This window comes from Schistocerca gregaria, chromosome 3 (assembly GCF_023897955.1).
Source record: "Schistocerca gregaria isolate iqSchGreg1 chromosome 3, iqSchGreg1.2, whole genome shotgun sequence".
Taxonomy (NCBI): Eukaryota; Metazoa; Arthropoda; class Insecta; order Orthoptera; family Acrididae; genus Schistocerca; species Schistocerca gregaria.
In genome coordinates, this window is record NC_064922.1 from 315,353,171 (window position 1) to 315,359,415 (window position 6,245).

Genomic DNA, 6,245 nt, shown 5'->3' on the forward strand with positions numbered 1-6,245 from the left:
TGAGGAACAGAAGTACACTCAATACGGAACCCTGAGGGATGCCATTCTCCTGGGTTCGCGGAGAACTTAAAACTGTACCAACCCTAACCCTAAACGAACGATGAAACAAGAACTGGCGGATAAAAATCGGGAGTGGGCCCCGAAGACCCCACTCATGAAGTGTAAGTAAGATATGATGGCGCCAAGCCGTATCATAGGCCTTGCGAAGGTCGAAAAATACAGCAACCAAATGGCGGCGCTGGGAAAAGGCGTGCCGAACTGCGGATTCCAAGCGAAGTAAATGATCGATCGGAGACCGTCCCTCTCGGAAGCCACCCTGGTAAGGGGACAACAGACGCCGAGATTCGAGGACCCAAGTGAGCCGACGGGCTACCATCCGTTCAAGTAACTTACAAACAACGTTCGTCAGACTAATTGGCCGATAGCTGTCGACGAACAGGGGGTTCTTACCGGGCTTAATGACGGGAACCACGATGCTATCCCTCCATTGAGAAGGGAAGTCACCCTGGAGCCAAATACGGTTAAATACCCGGAGAAGATGTCGCTGTTGTGGAGCACTGAGATGTTGAAGCAGTTGGTTATGAATGGAGTCTGGGCCAGGGGCCGTATCATGAGAAGAGGAGAGTGTGGAAAGAAGTTCCCATTCAGTAAAAGCGTCGTTGTATGATTCTGACTGGCTGGGGGTAAAACATAAGGCGGAAGCTTCGGCCCGCTGTTTCTGGGGAAGGAAAGCAGCCGGATAGGAGGCTGATGCCGACGCTGTTGCAAAATGGGTCGCAAGGTGTTCTGCGAGAATCAACGGGTCCGTGCAAAGGCCATCCGGGAGGTGAAGACCCGGGAGGGTAGACTGCCGATGGCAACCTTGGAGAGAGCGAAGTGTAGCCCATACCCGCGACAGAGGGACAGCAGAACCGAGGGAAGAAACAAAGCGTTCCCAACACATCCATTTGCTCCGTTTGATTAAGTAACGGGCTTTTGCGCGAAGGCGTTTAAAGGTAATAAGATTGGCAACGGATGAATGCCTCTTAAGGTGTTGCAAAGCTCGACGGCGATCACGGATGGCAACGGCAATGTCCGAACTCCACCAAGGGACCTGCCGGCGGCGAAATGGTCCAGATGAGCGCGGGATAGCAAGGCTAGCAGCGTGAACAATCGTGTCAGACATGTCACGTATGACATCATCAATACCATCGACAATGAGGGAGAAAAAACGACCTGTGCAGTATACAGAGGCCAATTGGCACGTTTGAAGGACCAACGAGGTGATCTGTCCATAGGGGAGCGGGAAGGGAGCGAGAGAATCAACGGGAAGTGGTCACTATCGCAAAGGTCATCGTGCGGTGACCATTGTAGGGAAGGGAGGAGGGAGGGAGGAGGGAGGGAAAGATCAATGGCAGAAAAGCTACCATGACCGGCACTGAAATGGGTAGGGGAGCCATCGTTAAGAAGGCACAAGTCGTGGTCGGTAATAAACTGGTCAATGAGATGACCCCGACTAGATGGAAATGCACTGCCCCACAAGGGATGATGTGCATTAAAATCGCCAAGTATAAGGAAGGGAGGAGGAAGTTGCTGAAGGAGGGCACTTAAGGAGGCAGGTGTAGGAGTTCTGTCAGGAGGGAGATACAGATTGCAAATTGTGACCCCAGAGTCCAGGTGGATCCTAACAGCAACTGCTTCCAATGTAGTTTGGAGAGGAATCCACGTGCTGGCAATGTCCGTTCGGACCAACGTGCAAACTCCGCCAGACGCCCGTAGGGGGCCGACCCGATTTCGACAGAAAGCACGGAAGCCACGGAGGGTTGGTGAGTGACCACCAGTAAAATGAGTTTCTTGTAGAACCACACAAGCCGCAGAGTAAAACTAAAGAAGGGATTGCAACTCCGGTAGGTGACGGTAATAGCCATTACAGTTCCATTGGATAGCCAAAGAACGATGAGTCAATTGGGGGGTGAACAGGCTAATGTCAGTCATGCCGGTGGGTCACCACCCGTCACCGACAAGGAGGGGGCGACATCCATGAATAACAGGACAGAGTCAGGTTGTGAAGATGGGGACGAGACCTCTGGCGACACCAGAGACTCCTTGTCCCGGGACTTGTGCTTCTTCTTTCTTTCTGTTTGGGATCGTGGAGGGCTGTGCAACAAAATGGAGCCAGCCACAGCAAGATCGGGAACAGAAAGAGAGCGGGCGATCTGGGGGCCCGCAGACCGTGGTTCTCGTGGTGGCCGCGTGGCAGCAGACCTTTGGCCTGGAAGATGCCGGGAAGGGGGATCCCGCGAGTGGCGCCCATGACCGGCAGACGCCGAAGAAGCAGGACACTTCTCCAGCCGGGGAGAGGAAGCGGTGCCCGGAGGGGATGGTGTGGGAACCGCAGGGGGAGAGGGGAGGAAAGGGGTTCGGGACTGGGGTAAGGAATGAGGAGGAGGGGGTGAAGATACTACTGAAGCATAACTAGTTGTCAGGGTCACTGGATGAAGGCGTGTATACTTTTTACGGGCCTCGGTATAGGTGAGACGATCAAGAGTCTTATACTCCTGTATCTTTTTCTCTTTCTGATACACTGGGCAATCCAGTGACCGTGAAGAATGATTCCCACGACAATTTACGCACACAGGAGGGGGAACACAGGAACTTCCCTCATGGAAAGGATGTCCACAGTCACCACAGAGGGGGGCCTGCGAACAGCGCGAAGACATGTGGCCAAAACGCAAACACTTGAAACATCGCATAGGTGGTGGGATGTATGGCTTCACGTCACACCGATAGACCATAATCTTGACCTTCTCAGGGAGGGTGTCCCCTTCAAAGGCCAAGATAAAGGCACCAGTGTCAACGCGGTTGTCCTTCGGACCCCTCTGAACCCGCCGAACAAAGTGAACCCCCTGCCGGCTTAGATTGTCCCGAAGTTCCTCATCAGATTGAAGGAGGAGGTCTCTATGGAAAATTACACCTTGCACCATGTTCAAGGACTGGTGTGGGGTAATTGACACAGGAATCGTACCAAGATGGGTACAGGCACGGAGAGCTGCAGACTGGGTAGCTGAAGCGGTTTTAATCAACAGCGACCCAGACCGCATCTTGCTGATAGAGTCCACCTCGCCAAACTTGTCTTCGATGTGTTCAACAAAAAACATAGGTTTCGTATGAGTAAAAGTATCCCCATCAGTTCTGGCGCAAACCAGATAGCGAGGGAAAGGTTTCGCCCCCAGCCGACGAGCCTGGCCCTCCTCCCAGGGGGTAGCCACGGAAGGGAAGGCGGAAGGGGCAGAGGAAGCAGCACGTGAAGAATCTTTTCCAGTCAAAGAGACGGCCGGAGAACGGCCAGAGTTGTGGACTCTTATGCGTTTCATGAGCATAGTGTCCGCCCTGATACCACCCACTCCGATCAGGGGCTCTCCTCATGGGCGCCACCCAGCCACAGCAAGGGCCGTCTGGCACGGCGGCCATTGCTGGGAGTTCCGATGCTCCAGGACGACAAGCAACCACTCCTAGGCTTACATGAGGAGGTCACAGCTCAGGTATCAGACGTGTGATCCCTGTGTTTTCAGGGGGCTCAACCAAAAGGGTACATAGCGACCCCACCACACGGGCTGGCTACCGTGCTGGCTATGGACCCTAGCGTCAAACAACGACGTAAAGGAAACGATGGAATCAATGATGATGGCACACGCCGGAGACACTAGGTAAGGTGCTCTTCCCCAAATGGCTCACACTACGGAAGAAAATTTAGTGATGGAGGTCAAACCCCAGAGGGGACCAGAGAATACCAAAAGGATGAAGGAATTACAGAACAAGGCCGAATTGCAAGGTCAGCAGAACCAGGAGAATAGCAGGGCCAACATAAGGAGGGACACCATAAGTAGGGACACCAAGAGAGGGAGAGGAGAGGTCGGAGGGAAGGATGAAGGACAGGAAAGGAGGGGAAGGGAAAGGAAATGCAGCCCGGAAAAAGAAGGAAGGCTGCAATAGCTCGGGGCCCCGTGCTCGCCACGCACGTACACACGAAAGGACCGCGAGCCCCCTGGGGGGGTTTCATGTCGGGACACACACTATTCCACTACGTAATTGAAAACGTGTACGTGTACGTGTACCTCACCCCTCATGGTAATGTACATGTGCGTCAGTGAAAAAGACCCATAAAAAGATGTTAGCATGTGGAATTAATGTGCTGTTCCAGTCTCTTCTGTACCTAAGGTTTATCACCGTTTCCTTTGGATCCCTACGTAATTCTGTGCTCTCGAACAGCGGAGAAGTAGTACTCAAGCTTCAACTTTAGGTTACAATATCTCCGGATGTAATTAACATTTTACAATGCAACAAAGGACACTGATTACGTATTTGTTTATATGTTAAGATGTTCTAACAAAACTAAAGTGATTCCATTTTTTTAAGAAAACGTAGGTTTGTGTTAAAAACATACTTCCGTGCATTTTTTATGGTTTGTATTAACCAATTACACTAGCCCCTCTCCTCACGTTCGGTCTATGGAATCTATTAGTCAGTATTTGATGTGGTTTACTAAATATATCCAGCGGTAATGTTAGATGACTCACCATGTATAGTAGAATTCAACGCTATTCCGGGACCACATCGCTCGCTCCCTCCCGTAAGCTATTAGTATTGATCTCAGTTTCTTTGTAGCACAAAGTTCAGCACTCCATGCGAGACATGTATTTATGGCGCATATGTAGAGCAGCCTGCCATACCTCCGCTAATGTTCTTGTGAACGCATCCTCTAACATCATCTGGATATTCAGCTGCCATAAGGGGCAAACATAATACGTTCCTTGCTTTTGAAACCGAACGCTGCATTTCATTGCGATGTGGTCCGGAAAGGTAGTGGGAAATACTTCAATTCTACTAATTTCATTTTCCATGTTTTCTGGGACCTACGTTCTGTCTATCCTGAGTTGCGAGCGACTACTGATGTACGTAAATTTGACTGACGTGTGGTATTTGCTGTGCCACACGTCTTTCCACTTCATGCGTGTCACCAAGGCCTACAGTCCTTTGGAGAAGTTAAAATTTGATCGTTGATCCTTTTTGTGAACTACACTATCACCATAGATTATAGCTCCGCGGGATTGCCTTTAACTAAAAAGACCATATGTTCTTAAAAAAATTTAGCCCTATCATCTGTAGCGTTGTTCCCAAAGGGTACATACACATTAAAAACAGTAGTAAAGATTTTGCAACTGATGCCCCTCCCATTATCTGAAAGACAGATATCCTTTAGATCAATATCATCATTGACAAGGATTGCAGTCCCACATGTTCCTTCTGGTGCTAGATTTAAAATCTCTGTCCAACCTGGGCCGTAAAAGTTGTGGATAGTAGGGCTGTAACAGTAACCGACTGGTAAATGAAATCTTTTAAAGAAGCGACTTTAGTTTCGCTGTGAATCCGATTTTTATTGATCGTGGTCACATTAAGTGTCATTTCTGTCGGCATAGGTTCAGGTGAAGAAAGAGGGAGGGTGGAGGGGGGAGTCAAAATGGTTCAAATGGCTCTGAGCACTATGGGACTTAACATCTTAGTTCATCAGTCCCCTAGAACTTAGAACTACTTAAACCTAACTAACCTAAGGACATCACACACATCCATGCCTGATGCAGGATTCGAACCTGCGGCCGTAGGAGTCGCGCGGTTCCGGACTGAGCGCCTAGAACCGCGAGACCACCGCGGCCGGCGGGAGAAGTCTAAGTATACCCCACTTAAATTCGTTTCTGTACCGTTCCATCCTTTCCGTCAGCAAGAACAGTATTGACATTAAAGAAAAAGTATTAAATGCCAGTATTGTGTCACATCCTCTTCCATTCCTTGGTATGTGCTATCTCCGAGGTCGTCGGCCCAATCAAGTCCTTTTCCTGGGTGTGTGATCTAAATCCAGAGCAGTGCTTGTCTGCAAACCTGACATTCCAAGCGCTTTGTGAGGTTTTGGTTTATCTCCATCTACATCGGCCCGACTCATTTGCGCTTCAGTACACTCGTCAACTTGTGCTGCTGGGCACAGTTCCTGAATTTTTTTGGTGTCCCTTAAATGTTTTAACTTTTCCCGTAATGCAGGATCGAAACTCTCTGCTGCTTTGCGAGCCAATCTCCTGTCCTTGCTTTTCATGGAAGGTCTCCTCGGAAACCCAGCAGGAGATGAAGGTTGCGACCTGTCAGGAGAGGTACCGGATGATTTGTCTGATGTCGTCTGTTCCTTATTTGCGGACAAGACTTCTTATCGCATTCCATGA